Source organism: Pongo pygmaeus, chromosome X (genome assembly GCF_028885625.2).
Source record: "Pongo pygmaeus isolate AG05252 chromosome X, NHGRI_mPonPyg2-v2.0_pri, whole genome shotgun sequence".
In the NCBI taxonomy this organism is placed as follows: Eukaryota; Metazoa; Chordata; class Mammalia; order Primates; family Hominidae; genus Pongo; species Pongo pygmaeus.
In genome coordinates this window covers 49,050,623-49,066,756 of record NC_072396.2, presented here as the reverse complement: position 1 = coordinate 49,066,756, position 16,134 = coordinate 49,050,623, and the positions used below count along the sequence as shown (strand labels likewise).

The window sequence follows — 16,134 nt, the reverse complement described above, 5'->3', positions numbered from 1 at the left end:
ATGCCTTTACATTCTCTTACGTCACAAAGCAAAAGGCAGCTTCATAAACGTTGTTCAATTATGTATCTACTGAAAAAAGAAACATATATTCCAGAAAAAGGTTTTGAAGACACATGGGAGTGGAATGTGCCTGCATTAAGAGCAGAGCTTTTACAGGACTACCTGTCTCCAGCCTGCTCCCAGGGACCACTGAAAACAGCTGCTACACTCAGAACGACAAGATGGTCTTGTTAATGATTTCAATGGACTCTCGAATCTCATCGTCCTTGACCATGATCAGAGGCAAAACCTGATGATGGCACCATGGGTTGGCTTGGCCAGAAGTCCATAATCTCAAAGTCATAGACACATCTTCCAAGCATCACAATCTTTGGATTCTTTAATAACAAAAGCATTTAATAGTTCTTTTCCTCCTGGGCACAGTGGCTCACACCTGTAATCCCAACATTTTGGGAGGCCAAGGCAGATGCATCACCTGAGGTCAGGAGTTTGAGACCAGCCTGGCCAATATGGTCTAACCCTGTCTCTACTAAAAATACAAAAATTAGTTGGGAATAGGGACATGTGCCTGTAATCCCAGCTACTCAGGAGGCTGAGGCAGGAGAATCGCTTGAACCCAGAAGGCAGATGTTGCAGTGAGCCAAGATCGTGCCATTGCACTCCAGCCTGGGCAACTAGAGTGAACCTCTGACTCAAATAAATAAATTAATTAATTAAATAATTATTTTCCTCTTACAGCAATTACAACATCAGAAGGTAGCTTTATACATTCATTTCTCAAGATAACACCCATTTTTTTTTCTGAATTTTCACCAAGGTTTTCTTCTTCTAAACCCTCAAGGGCTGTGATGGCCACTCGGCAGCCTAGTGGATTGCCACCATATGTGGACCCATGTTCCCCTGGCTTAATGGTCAGTATTATGTCATCGTCCCACAGCACCGCAAACACAGAGTATCAGCCCCCAGAAAAGGCCTTTCCAAGGAGGGCTATACCAGATCTGACATTTTCATGATCAACAGCCAGCCATCTACCAGTTCTGGCCTATCCTATCTGCATTTCATCAGCAATGAACAGAACCAAGCTGGGAGCACGAGATGTGATAAGGGTAAGTTAAAGTACCAGAAAGCTTACTGTTCTTATGGAGATTCAGCTGGTCTTTCTGTATGTATGTATGTATGTGTATATGTGTTTATTTATTTATTTATTGACAGTCTTCCTCTGTCGCCCAAGCTGTAGTGCAGTGGTGTGATCTCAGATCAATGCAACCTCTCCTTCCCGGGTTCAAGTCATTGAGTGAGCCCAGGAGGTCAAGACCAGCCTGGGAAACATAGCAAAGGCAGGGTGGTGCATGCCTGTAGTCCCAAAGCCGAGGCGGGAGTATTGCTTGAGCCCAGGAGGTAGAGAACAGCCTGGACAACATAGCAAAACTGTCTCTACTAGAAAAATTAAAAATATTAGTGGGGGCGGGGTGGTGTGAGCCTGTAGTCCCGAGGCCAAGTCCAGAGGATTGCTTGAGCCCGGGAGGTCGAGGCCAGCCTGGCCAACAGAGCAAAACCCCATTTCTACTAACAATGAAAATGACAAAAAAATAGCGTTGGCGGGGTGGCTCACAGCTGTAGTTCTGAGGCCGAGGTGGGAGGATTGCTTGAGCCCAGGACGTCAATACCAGCCTGGCCAACATAGCAAAAGCCTATCTCTCCTCAAAAATAAATAAATAAATAAATAAATAAAAATGAGCAGGGCAGAATGGCACACGCCTGTAGTCCTGAGTCCAAGGTGGAAGCATCACTTTAGCCCAGGAGGTTGAGGCCAGCCTGGGCAACATAGTGAAACCTAGTTTCTACTAAAAAAAAAAAAAAAAAAAAAAAAGGGATAGCCTCGGCAGGGTGGTGCATGCCGGTAGTCCCAAGGCTGTGACAGGAGGATCCCTTGAGCCCAGAGGTTGCGGCCAGCCTTGCCAACATATTGAAACCGTCTCTATTAATAAATCAAAAAACAAAAAGTATTACTGGGGGTGGGGTGGTTCGCGCCTATAGTCCCGAGACCAAGGTGGGAGGATTGGCTAAGGCGGATGTAACCAATACCACAATCACATCCCATAAGTAAATACATTTTCCTCTCTCCAGGGCTACAGGTAAAGGATGGTAATTGTGCGCATCATACTTAGATTCCCTTTCAAAAATATAATCAGAGGTTGGAGGGCCTTGGACTGTTTTTTCAGTTGCAACAGATATAGAAGCCACTGAAGAATGAATGCCACGACTAAGTACAGCAAAGCTCTGCAAATGTGCTAGTTTGGAAAACATTGTGTCTTTCAAGTAGAAAAATCACAGATCGACTATATTTTTCTTCTCACTGTTCAGACTAGAATACAGACGTTTAACTCAAGATCCAGGGACAGTCTTCAGAGACATCAAAATCTCCTGACGGCACCTAAAGACCACCCACTTTAAAGTGTGGCTGGAGGAGGAGACAATAGTCTGAAACGTCACTGCAGATGATAAACCAATCAGGGCAGTTAGTGAACGGCATCTGGCCAATCAGAAGTCAGAAGAGTAGGTGGAACAAGCGAAGCTGATGTCGCTTCTCTCAGTCCAGGCTCCAGGAACAGAACTTTCTCAAAGTGTGGGCGGAGACTCTGATTTTCCCGCCTAAAGCATCCCCTGGGATTGGCTACTTTAAGTTCAGAGTACGCATGCTCTTCCTCTCTCTCTTTTGATTCTTCCACAATCAGTACGCATGCTCTGATTTTCTCTTTTGATTCTTCCAAAATCAGAGTAAGCATGCACTGATTTTCTTTTTTCATTCTTCCTACCCCTCCCCTCCTCCGCGGTGTATTTGTTATCTAGTTTTTATAAGGAGTGTATATGAAGCAGGTCGCCATCTGAAATCCTTCCTGTCAGTTTCTAACTTTTTCAGATATGGGATTTTTCCTAGAAACTCTGTAGTAACTTAAGAAATTTGGGCCGGGCATGGTGGCTCATGCTTCTATTTCCAGCAGTTTTGGAGGCCACAGCTGGTGGATCACTTCAACCCGCGAGGCAGAGGTTGCAGTGAGCCGTAATCATGCGGCTGCATCCCAGCCTGGGCAACACAGCAAGACCCTGTCTCAAAAAAAAAAAAAAAAAAAAAAAAGCTCAATCAAATCTCTCCTCCTGGGCTCAAGCGATCCTCTCGCCTAGGCCTTGGGAGGACAGGTGCGCACAACCCAGCTTCTGCTAATTTTTGTTGTTGTTGTTGTTTTGTTTCGTTTTTTAGTAGAGATGGTTTCCCTGTGTTGGCCAGGCTGGTCTGAACCTCTTGGGCTCAAGCAATCCGCCCAACTTGGCCTCCCAAAGTGCTGGGATGGCACAGGCCTGCGCCACCAACCCCAGCTAATTTTTTGTATTTTTGGTAGACACGGGGGTTCTGCTGTCTTTCCCAGACTGGTCTCGACCTCCTGGGCTCAAGTCCAGGCTGGGCTGGGCACGCCTCAGCCGCCCAATGTGCTGGGATTACAGGCGTGAGCCACCGCTCCTGGCTGAATGCTGCCTCTTGAAAGGTCCCACATTCTCTCTAAGTGTTGGCAGGCTCGTAGTCTCAGAAATTCTAGCTCACTTCCTTCTAAAAATTTACAAATCACCCAGTAATAGCCTCTGAATCCATTCATAGTAGCCATGCTCATTTCTCTTCAACAGAACAGAACCCCCTATCCCTCTGCCTGATCAGATCCATCACCAGAGAGACCGTGTTATCTCTGGGACTCGCTACTCTTCATTTATTGAGTGGGGGTGTCAGAATGCCCCGACTGAATAAAATTACAGTCACGTTCCTGCCTCCCCAACAAGGGTCTGTACATCTTTCAGGGTAAGCCTGGCTCCAGGGAAACTACTAACAAGAGTAGCCAACCCCCTCCTAAAGACTCAAGGCTGCTTTGCCCGTAGGAAATCTGTTATCCCCAATCAATACTTCTCCCAGAGACCCCTGGTTCCCTGTTTTAATCTGACTTCTCCCCATGGCCTTACTCAGGAACAGATAAGCCCTGGATAGAGAAATGCAGCACCTGATTCCAGGTGAGTGAGTGTGGCCGGCCTTCACTGATTTCTCCCTCCACAAGACCAAAGGTCCTGTGGCTGGAAAGTCTCAATCTGTTTCTCTTGCAGGTCAGACTACTCCCGGTGCCATGAACGGAGACAACGACTGTGCAAAGAGAGCTAGGGATGATGCTCAAATGCCAGAGAAAATACAAAAGGTGAGGTGACCTGGAGGGGGCATAGTAGTGACCCAGGGGACAGTGTGGGGTGACCAGATTTCTGAGGAGGGGAGGACAGAGATACTGGAGACAAGGAGCAGGGTCTTGGGGGAGATCTGGACCCTTGGGAGTCTCCCACCCTCGCTCTGTCATCACCTGGCATCCCTGGAGACAAGTCTGTGACCGTGCACTACATTTGGTGACTCTCAGTCCATTCTGGAAGGTGGGAAGAGAGCCAGCCAGCAGCATTAAAGCCCTACTGTGTGGCAGGGGAGAAGCTAGGGAAGGTCCCTCGTGTTCTGTCAGTTAGCCATGACATCAACCAGGATGGAATATCATCCCCACTTCCCAGATCCAGCACACAGGAAGTGGCTCCAGCAGAATGGCAGACATGCCTACCTGAGTACTGCCAGAATTCCTTTTTTATCTTTTCCTAGGCCTTCAATGATATTGCCAAATACTTCTCTAAGAAAGAGTGGGAAAAGATGAAAGCCTCAGAGAAAATCATCTATGTGTATATGAAGAGAAAGTATGAGGCCATGACTAAACTAGGTAACAGAAAGTTCTAGGTACAGACAAGTCTGGGGACACATGAGCATCCCTTTTCCTGCTTTGGCTACTTCTTAGGCTGCAGAAAGTACCCCACATTTTCCTTTTGTGCAGGGAAAAATCACAAGGCAGCTTCTGGGTGCTCTGCTCTTCTGTATTCTGTCAGGGCTGAGGGCAGGGACTGGCCACAGTGGAGCTCATACCTGGATCCTGCACGTTTCTGTCCCTTAGGAGTCTGTTCTGATGAGCCGAACTGTCTCTGTGGCATCCCGGGCCTCCCCCACCCAACCGTCCCCCCCACACACCCACCCTACCTTCCTTCTCTCGGCTTGTCTCTCTCTCTCTGTCTTTTTTTTTTTTTTTTTTTTTGAGTCTGAGTCTCACTCTGTCACCTAGGATACAGTGCAGTAGTGCAATCATAGCTCACTGCAGCCTTGAATTCCTGGCCTCAAGCAATCCTCCAGCCTCAACCTCCCAAAGTGCTGGTACTACAGACATGAGCCACCATGGCAGGCCTAAGCTTGTCTCTTAAGGAATAAACATTTTGCTTCTTACTAGGTTTCAAGGTTACCATTCCAACTTTCATGGGTGACAAAGGGGCCGCAGACTTCCAGGGGAATGATTTTGTTAATGACCGTAACCGTGGGAATCAGGGTGAGTAGATGGGAAGGGGCTGGAAAGGGTCTCCTCAAGCCCAACTACTTTTCAGCTCAGCTACCTGGGAAAGATCCTCAGGCATTTGTTCCCTCATACACATCAGGGCTGAGTGAAAAAAAATTGGATGCAGAAAGTTAACTATGGAGGTCATTCATATAAAATTTTAAAACATGCAAAAGAAGAATACATATTTTTATGGATAATAAGTAAATGGTAAATGTATACAAACATGAATGTGAATAAAAAGCCATCAAATTAAGGTGACTGGCTGTAAGTGGGGGAGGGAGGGAGGGCAGGGATTGCTGAGTGCTGCACACACAGCTTCAGCTGTGACTTGTCGATAGTGTGTTTTGTTTGTTTTTGTTTTTGAGATGAAATTTCTCTCTTGTCGCCCAGGCTGGAGTGCAATAAGGCAATCTCAGCTCACTCCGACTTTCAACTTCCGGGTTCAAGTGATTCTCCTGCCTCAGCCTCCAGAGTAGCTGGGGTTACAGGTGCCCGCCCCCACACCCAGCTAATTTTTTAATTTTTGGTAGAGATGGGGTTTCACCATGTTGGCCAGGCTGGTCTCGAACTTCCTGACCTCAGGTGATCCACCCGCCTCAGCCTCCCAAAGTGCTGGGATTACAAGTATCAGCTACCATGCCCGGCATATTTGTAGTATTTCTCATATTTTGAATAAATAAATCAGACCTAACATAGCTGTGGGGTAATGTTGAGATCCGACTGGACTCAATATTATTCCCCATACTTTTCTGTGTGTTTGAAATATTTCTTTTTAAAGGACTTGTTGTTCTTCCTAAGCACTGTTAATGAATCAAAAGACAGTTAAGAAAATGTTAAAAGTGACAAAAAAAGAAAGAAACTATTAAAACTGTGGATCCGCCAAAAACTTCCAGAGTTTGTTTCATTAACAGCATGTAGGTATTGGATAGGTATCTTAGGAGTGAGGGTGATGAACACATTATGTAATAAAGATCGCTGTTTTTCTGTATTTTATCAAAACCAAATAGTCTTCTCATTCCCAAACAACCCCAATTCTCCATGATGAGCTTGGAAGTGACTTTGAAAGAGTGATCCCTCATCCAACACACAGAGAGCTTTCCCACTTGTCAGTGAGCAGAGATAACATGAGGTGAAAGAAAGACAGGTTCTTGGCTAGACATCTTTGTACATTTCAGGAATATAAAGGGGACATATGTGTTTACTGGCTCTCTTCTACTCTGACAACACAATTATAAGACAAGATCAGAATGTCCAAACCGTCTCCAATAGACCTATAACTCCCCAACTAAACAGGCCAGATTCTTCCAACTCCCACAATAACTGTAAGAGATCTGAAAATCCAGTGCTTAAGTATCTGCCAAGTTTTTGACATTAAAGGAGTGTCTTTATACTGAAAATATTTCAGAGCCACTGGGCTAAATCATCCACCGTGCATCACACATTTAACAGCTTAATTCACATACCATAAGATTCACCCATTTGAAGTGTACAATGACTTTTAGTTGTTGTACATCTTGAGTGAATACAGTTCGGATTCCCAACCAATCAATTTAATTATCTGGGAAAAAGTAAAAGATACGTAATGGAATAAGATGAGACTGTGATGAGGTTTAGTCCCCATGTGATAAAACATGAGATGGAAAATTCTGAATTGATGCCACCGATAAATGAACCAACCATGACCAAACATAATTCAGAAGCGAATCTCAAATAACTCCTCAACAATGAGTGGACTCATAACCTCTGCTGCAGAATGCCCTCATGCAACAGAAGTCTCTCTAGAGTTTGGAAATCTTTACCAACAAAGAAAAATTCTAATGTATTCTCTTTCAGTTGAACGTCCTCAGATGACTTTCGGCAGGCTCCAGGGAATCATCCCGAAGGTGAGTATCTCTCAAATCTAAAGGACCAGAGAACCTTCATCCTTTCATGGATGTGAACACTGGTAAGAGTGGGAGAATACCAAAAATGCCCTCATTGCCTCCTTCTCCCCATATCTATCACAAAATCTGATGTAGCACCAACGGCTTGATAATACTAACAGTTGTGATCCTTATTACTTCTTTGTCTTCATAGTGATGCCAGATACTATTTTAAGCAGTTCACATGGATGAATTTATTTAATCCTTAAGAAGACCTCTGTGACATTGTGTGTGTTATTGTCTCCAAATAATAACGAGTCACACACTTCAGTTGTCATCCATGTAAAAGCCATGTGACTTGGCACAAATCTTCTACGTTCTCTGAGCTCCAGATTCCTGGTCCATGAAACGGGAGTAAAGAATCATAGTTCATGTTTTAGATCATAGTCATCAGCAACATAATAATAAAATGAGGCTATCGGGGTACAGAGATGTTAAAGAATTTTCCTGAGGTGCAGTGGCAGTGATAGTCTAATCCAGAGCTCCAAGCCATTTAAAGCTCATTCATGTTTGCATTTGTTATGAAGTTCGGATGTTGCTCACTAGGGCTTTACCCCATAGGGCCTTCTGGTGCTTCCGTTGACACACCCACTCTCACAACAGGAAGGACCAGCTGGCCTCAGCTCTGTTACTGGGGCCACTCGCATGGCTTAAGAATCGCTTTGACTGAGTGGGCTTCATCCCTGGGATGCAAGGCTGGTTCAATATATGCAAATCAATAAATGTAATCCAGCATATAAACAGAACCAAAGACAAAAACCACATGATTATCTCAATAGATGCAGAAAAGGCCTTTGACAAAATTCAACAACACTTCATGCTAAAAACTCTCAATAAATTAGGTATTGATGGGATGTATCTCAAAATAATAAGAGCTATCTATGACAAACCCACAGCCAATATCATACTGAATGGGCAAGAACTGGAAGCATTCCCTTTGAAAACTGGAACAAGACAGGGATGCCCTCTCTCACCACTCCTATTCAACATAGTGTTGGAAGTTCTGGCCAGGGCAATTAGGCAGGAGAAGGAAATAAAGGGCATTCAATTAGGAAAAGAGGAAGTCAAATTGTCCCTGTTTGCAGATGACATGATTGTATATCTAGAAAACCCCATTGTCTCAACCCAAAATCTCCTTCAGCTGATAAGCAACTTCAGCAAAGTCTCAGGATACAAAATCAATGTACAAAAATCACAAGCATTCTTATACACCAATAACAGACAAACAGAGAGCCAAATCATGAGTGAACTCCCATTCACAATTGCTTCAAAGAGAATAAAATACCTAGGAATCCAACTTACAAGGGATGTGAAGGACCTCTTCAAGGAGAACTACAAACCACTGCTCAATGAAATAAAAGAGGATACAAAGAAATGGAAGAACATTCCATGCTCATGGGTAGGAAGAATCAATATCGTGAAAATGGCCATACTGCCCAAGGTAATTTATAGATTCAATGCCATCCCCATCAAGCTACCAATGACTTTCTTCACAGAATTGGAAAAAACTACTTTAAAGTTCATATGGAACCAAAAAAGAGCCCGCATCGCCAAGTCAATCCTAAGCCAAAAGAACAAAGCTGGAGGCATCACGCTACCTGACTTCAAACTATACTACAAGGCTACAGTAACCAAAACAGCATGGTACTGGTACCAAAACAGAGATATAGATCAATGGAACAGAACAGAGCCCTCAGAAATAATGCCGCATATCTACAACTATCTGTTCTTTGACAAACCTGACAAAAACAAGCAATGGGGAAATGATTCCCTATTTAATAAATGGTGCTGGGAAATCTGGCTAGCCATATGTAGAAAGCTGAAACTGGATCCCTTCCTTATACCTTATAAAAAATTTAATTCAAGATGGATTAAAGACTTAAACGTTAGACCTAAAACCATAAAAACCCTAGAAGAAAACCTAGGCATTACCATTCAGGACATAGGCATGGGCAAGGACTTCATGTCTAAAACACCAAAAGCAATGGCAACAGAAGCCAAAATTGACAAATGGGATCTAATTAAACTAAAGAGCTTCTGCACAGCAAAAGAAACTACCATCAGAGGGAACAGGCAACCTACAAAATGGGAGAAAATTTTCGCAACCTACTCATCTGACAAAGGGCTAATATCAAGAATCTACAATGAACTCAAACAAATTTACAAGAAAAAAACAAACAACCCCATCAAAAAGTGGGTGAAGGATATGAACAGACACTTCTCAAAAGAAGACATTTATGCAGCCAAAAGACACATGAAAAAATGCTCATCATCACTGGCCATCAGAGAAATGCAAATCAAAACCACAATGAGATACCATCTCACACCAGTTAGAATGGCAATCATTAAAAAGTCAGGAAACAACAGGTGCTGGAGAGGATGTGGAGAAATAGGAACACTTTTACACTGTTGGTGGGACTGTAAACTAGTTCAACCATCGTGGAAGTCAGTGTGGCGATTCCTCAGGGATCTAGAACTAGAAATACCATTTGACCCAGCCATCCCATTACTGGGTATATACCCAAAGGACTATAAATCATGCTGCTATAAAGACACATGTACACGTATGTTTACTGCGGCACTATTCACAATAGCAAAGACTTGGAACCAACCCAAATGTCCAACAGTGATAGACTGGATTAAGAAAATGTGGCACATATACACCATGGAATACTACGCAGCCATAAAAAATGATGAGTTCATGTCCTTTGTAGGGACATGGATGAAACCGGAAATCAACATTCTCAGTAAACTATCGCAAGAACAAAAAACCAAACACCGCACGTTCTCACTCATAGGTGGGAATTGAACAATGAGAACACATGGACACAGGAAGGGGAACATCACACTCTGGGGACTGTTGTGGGGTGAGGGGAGGGGGGAGGGATAGCTTTAGGAGATATACCTAATGCTAAATGATGAGTTAATGGGTGCAACACACCAGCATGGCACATGTGTACATATGTAACTAACCTGCACATTGTGCACATGTACCCTAAAACTTAAAGCATAATAATAATAAAATTTAAAAAAAAAGAAATAGGGATAATCATACAGGCCCTAACCATTTCATAGGGTTATTGTGGCCCTTAGCCAAGTGACTTTGTGGACTTTCAAGTTGTTCATAAATTGTAAAGTTTTGCTCATAGTCAAAGTAATCCCTTTTGCTTGTAAAATATTTGGCATTTCCAAGCACTGCAAAAACCTCAAAGACATAATCACTATTCCCAAAGAGCTTACCCTGTAGTAGGGGTAATATGAGCATACCCAAGGAACTGTAAATCGAGACATAAGAGAGATGCAAAGCAAGATGCAGGAAGTGATACCATTAGTGTCATTTCTCATTGTAATTATTGCTGTACTCATTTATTTCCCATAGAGATAATAAATTCCTGAATGGTAGAGACCAAAAAAAAAAAAAAAAAAAAAAAGAATCGCTTTGACTGTTGGCCCCTCCCTACTGTGAGCTCCCTGAGGGCTTTGTCTGCACCTGGGGCATCCGGGAAGCCCCCGTCTTAGCCCAGGGGATACCTTGGAGGCCCCTGAATGAGTGACCCCACAACAGCAGATTCAACTCTTGTTTAGAGGGTAAAGGAATCTGGGAGTTGGGTTGCCAGTATGGAGACCGAATTCAAAGAAGGATCATGAAAGGTGTTAATTGTTATTACTACTACATTTAAACAGTGTTTACAAGCTGAGAGAGGGCTTTCCCTTAGCCTATTTTACATGTATTGTTCACTATTTCATAAGTGAGGGGGCTGAATAAAAAGTAGCTTAATGACTGGGCACGGTGGCTCACGACTGTAATCCCAGCAATTTAGGAGGCCGAGGCGGGCAGATCACGAGGTCAAGAGATCAAGACAAACCTGTCCAACATGGTGAAACCTCATCTCTACTAAAAATACAAAACTTAGCGGGGCGTGATAGCACCTGCCTGTAGTCCCAGACACTAGGGAGGCTGAGGCAGGAGGATCGCTTGAATGCGGGAGTTGCATGTTGCAGTGAGCCGAGATTGCGCCACTGCACTCCAGCCTGGCCACAGAGCAAGACTGCATCAAAAAAAAAAAAATAGCTTTGTCAGTGACACATCCCAATGCAACCAGAATTGTTATGGGTACCACCTCACTTAATTCCACATTCAATGTTGGTGCCTCGGTAGGGTGGTATGCCATATCTGATACTGCTTTGTTTGCTGCCTAGATTAATTTCAGCCAACCATTTATTTCCCTCTCCCTTCCCTGTATTCATCTCCCCACACCATCTTTCCCAGCAGTGTTTTGTCCCCTCTCTATGTCTTTACATTTACTCTCCCAGCAGCTGTCTACAAGCTTATATGGGATCCCTTGTATTTTACAGAACCTCTTCCCTTTGTAGACCTTGTGAATTCTTAGAATGCTACTCTTCTCCAAATCATCTGTATATCACACTCTCAATTGCATGGAGACTTTTGCTGTTTGCAAGAATGTCAGTCTTAAAAGAGTGTGAAGACAAGCATTCTAGCCCTGGAAACCCCATTCATTTCGGCCGTTCCTTTCCCTTCTGACCTCCCCTCCCAGGTTTCTCCTAATTTAGGCAAGTGTAACTCTCCCAGCGTTGTTGAGAACATTGATTAAGGTAATGCATGTGAAGACGCTTTGTAAGCTCTAAAGCACTATAGAAATGTCACTGATACTGTATATCTGTGACCTTCATATTATAAAGATCATGCCCAAGAAGCCAGCAGAGGAAGGAAATGATTCGAAGGGAGCGCCAGAAGCATCTGGCCCACAGAACGATGGGAAACAGCTGTGCCCCCTGGAAAAAGCAAGTACCTCTGAGAAGATTCACAAGAGATCTGGTAAGAGGAAAGAATTCGGGAACAACCCCTCTGGCTTCCCTGGCTATGTTCAGGTGTGTGGACTGGGTGTGTGGCATGGATCCCAGACAAGCCTGGGTCCAGGCTGGGCTGAGGAGCTCGCCCAGCTCCAGATGAGATGTTAGACATGACTTCCAGAGACACAGACTGGAGTTGTCATCCATATAAAAAAACCACGTGACTTGGGGCAAGTCTTCCAAATTTTCTCAGCTCCAGATTCCTAGTCCATAAGATGGAAATAAAGAATCATAGTTCATAAATTGTTTGGAGGCATTAAATTAAATCTAGAAGCCCTGATGACATGAAAGGTGCTCAAGCAATTCTATCTGTGGTAACCTGGGATAATATCTTACTCAGCTCAATGCCTGTTACCCAATACAGGTGTACCTCAGAGATATTGCAGGTTCAGTTCCAGACCACTGCAATAAAGAGAGTCACACACATTTTTTTTTGGTTTCCCAGTGCGTAAAAACACAATGTTTACACTATCCTGTAGTCTAGTAAGTGTGCAATAACATTATGTCTAAAAATGTACATACCTTAATTTTAAAATAATTCATTGTTGAAAAATGCTAACAATCTTCTGAGCTTTCAGTGAGTCACACTCTTTTTGCTGGTGGAGGATCTTGCCTCACTGTTGATGACTGCTGGCTGATCAAGGTGGTGATTGCTGAAGGCTGGAGTGGCCGTGGCAGTTCTTGAAAGAACACAGTGATATTTGCCACATCAATTAGCTCTCCCTTTCATGAAGCATATCTCTGTAATATGTGACGCTATTGGATAGCATTTTACCCACAGTAGAACTTCTTTCAAAGTTGGAGTCAATCCTCTCTAGCTATGAAAGTCCTAGATGGCATCACCTTCCATTAGAAGGCTAGTTTATTCATATTGAAAATCTGTTGCTTAGTGTAGCCACCTTCATTAGTGACCTTAGCTATGTCTTCCGGATAACTTGCTGCAGCTTCTCCATCAGGGTTTGCTGCTTCACCTTGCACTTTTATTTTATGGAGACGACTTCTTTCCTTAAACCTCATGAACAAACCTCCGCTGGCTTCACACGTTTCTTTTGCAGCTTCTTCACCTCTCTCAGCTTTCATGGACTTGAAGAGAGTTCTGGTCTTGCTCTGAATTAGACTTTGGCTTAAGGGAATGTTGTGGCTGGCTTCATCTTCTATCCTGACCACCCAAACTTCCTCTATTTGAGCAGTAAGGCAGTTTTGCTTTCTTATTCGTGTGTTCACTGGAGTATTAGTGTTGTTATTTCCCTCAAGAACTTTTCCTTTGCATTATATACTATTATTTCCTTCAAGAACTTTTTTTTTTTTTTTTGCATTCACAGCTTGGCTGTTTGGTGCAAGAGGCCTAGCTTTCAGCCTCTCTTGGCTTTCAGCAGGTCTTCCTCACTAAGCTTAGCCATTTCTAGCTTCTGATTTAAAGTGAGAGACATGCGACTCTTCCTTTCATTTCAACACTTAGCGGCCATTGTAGGGTCATTCATTGCCCTAATTTCGGTATTGCTGTGTCTCAGGAAATGGGGAGGCCCAAGAAAAGGAAGATTGAGGGAAACAGGTCATCGGTGGAGCAGTCAGAACACACACAACATTGGTCAATTAAGTTTGTCATCTTCTATGGGTGCAGTTCATGGTTCCCCCAAAACAATTACACACAACAGGGTGATTATAGTCAATAATAACTTAATTGTACATTTAAAAAAAATAAAGAGTGTAAATGGATTGTTTGTAACACAAGGATAGATGGTTGAGGGGATGGATACCCTGTGTTCCATGATGTATTACGCATTGCATGCCTGTATCAAAGCATCTCACGTACCCCATAAGAATATACACCTACCGTGTACCCACAAAAATAAAAAACCAAAATTTATGACACTAAAGAACAACAAAATAATTGCAATCATAATATCAAAGCTCACTGGTGACAGATCACCACAACAGATAAAATAATAATGGAAAAGTGTAAAATTGGTGAGAATTTCAAAAAAAATATTGCAGCATATGTGAAGCACTATGAAAATGAGGTGCAATAAAACAAGGTATGCCTGTGTGGCCTTAACAAATATGTGCTGAATGAAAGGAGGTATAGGTGAATGTTCCTGTAAGTGAAGAGGTTGGAAATCTAAACCTGACAACAGAAGGAGCCAGAAGCTAAAACTTTCATTGGCATTTGGCCTGTATTGGTGTGGGTCTAAGCTGTCAGCCTCTGTAAGCCAGCGAATGTGAAAAACTGGATAAAGAAGGCCCATGGGCACTTGGAAGGGGGGAGGCCATCTCCTTTTTGTGAGAAAACAGAGCCTAACACTCTCCAACCTACCCAACCCTCATCTTCCAACTCTTCTCCATCATAGGACCCAAAAGGGGGAAACATGCCTGGACCCACAGACTGCGTGAGAGAAAGCAGCTGGTGATTTATGAAGAGATCAGCAACCCTGAGGAAGATGACGAGTACCTCCGTAAGTGAAATTTCGGCTCACCCCCCACATCCCTGCAGATGTGCTATTCTGTTATGGTACCGGTATCCCATCTTGTCAATTGTTCCCCAAATCATTCCCTTCTCATAATTTTCTAGGGTATAGCATTGAGGTTGAATGAAGAGATTTCCCATGCTCCTTTCTTTTTCTTTTGTTTTGCAAGGGAGTCTTGCTCTGTTGCCTAGGCTGGAGTGTAGTGGCGTGATCTGGGCTCACTGCAACCTCCAGCTCCTGGGTTCAAGCGATTCTCCTGCCACAGTCCCCTGAGTAACTGGGATTACAGGTGTGCAACACCACACCAGGTTAATTTTTGTATTTTTAGTGGAGATGGGGTTTCACCATGTTAGTCAGGCTGTTCTTGAACTCCTGACTTCGTGATCCGCACACCTCGGCCTCTCAAAGTGCTGGGTTTGCAGGCATGAGTCACCGTGCCCGGGCGATTTACCATGCTCTTTCTACTCCCTGCCTTGTATATCCAGGGATGCTCCCTGCCCAGGATGCTGTGGATTCCCAAACCCCAGGTCAGCCCTGATATGTGGCCACACCTTCCTCTAGCCTAGGAATGCATAAACCAGACGAGGAAGTCACTGTGGCATGAGCAGATGGTTCACTTCAAGGAACCGTGGAAGGCGTGTGCAGGTCCTGAGGTAGGGCAGAATCAGAGTGTGCAGAGAGTCGCATGTCTCTCACTTTAAATCAGAAGCTAGAAATGGCTAAGCTTAGTGAGGAAGACCTGCTGAAAGCCAAGAGAGGCTGAAAGCTAGGCCTCTTGCACCAAACAGCCAAGCTGTGAATGCAAAAAAAAAAAAAAAAGTTCTTGAAGGAAATAATAGTATATAATGCAAAGGAAAAGTTCTTGAGGGAAATAACAACACTAATACTCCAGTGAACACACGAATAAGAAAGCAAAACTGCCTTACTGCTCAAATAGAGGAAGTTTGGGTGGTCAGGATAGAAGATGAAGCCAGCCACAACATTCCCTTAAGCCAAAGTCTAATTCAGAGCAAGACCAGAACTCTCTTCAAGTCCATGAAAGCTGAGAGAGGTGAAGAAGCTGCAAAAGAAACGTGTGAAGCCAGCGGAGGTTTGTTCATGAGGTTTAAGGAAAGAAGTCGTCTCCATAAAATAAAAGTGCAAGGTGAAGCAGCAAACCCTGATGGAGAAGCTGCAGCAAGTTATCCGGAAGACATAGCTAAGGTCACTAATGAAGGTGGCTACACTAAGCAACAGATTTTCAATATGAATAAACTAGCCTTCTAATGGAAGGTGATGCCATCTAGGACTTTCATAGCTAGAGAGGATTGACTCCAACTTTGAAAGAAGTTCTACTGTGGGTAAAATGCTATCCAATAGCGTCACATATTACAGAGATATGCTTCATGAAAGGGAGAGCTAATTGATGTGGCAAATATCACTGTGTTCTTT

General features: G+C 43.6%; 2 pseudogenes; one reads left to right on the top strand and one right to left on the bottom strand.

Moving 5' to 3' along the window:
* Window positions 1-208: 208 nt before the first annotated feature.
* Window positions 209-2,807, bottom strand: LOC129024064 (ornithine aminotransferase, mitochondrial-like; annotated as a pseudogene).
* Window positions 2,808-4,163: 1,356 nt separating this feature from the next.
* Window positions 4,164-14,646, top strand: LOC129025187 (protein SSX2-like; annotated as a pseudogene).
* Window positions 14,647-16,134: the final 1,488 nt, after the last annotated feature.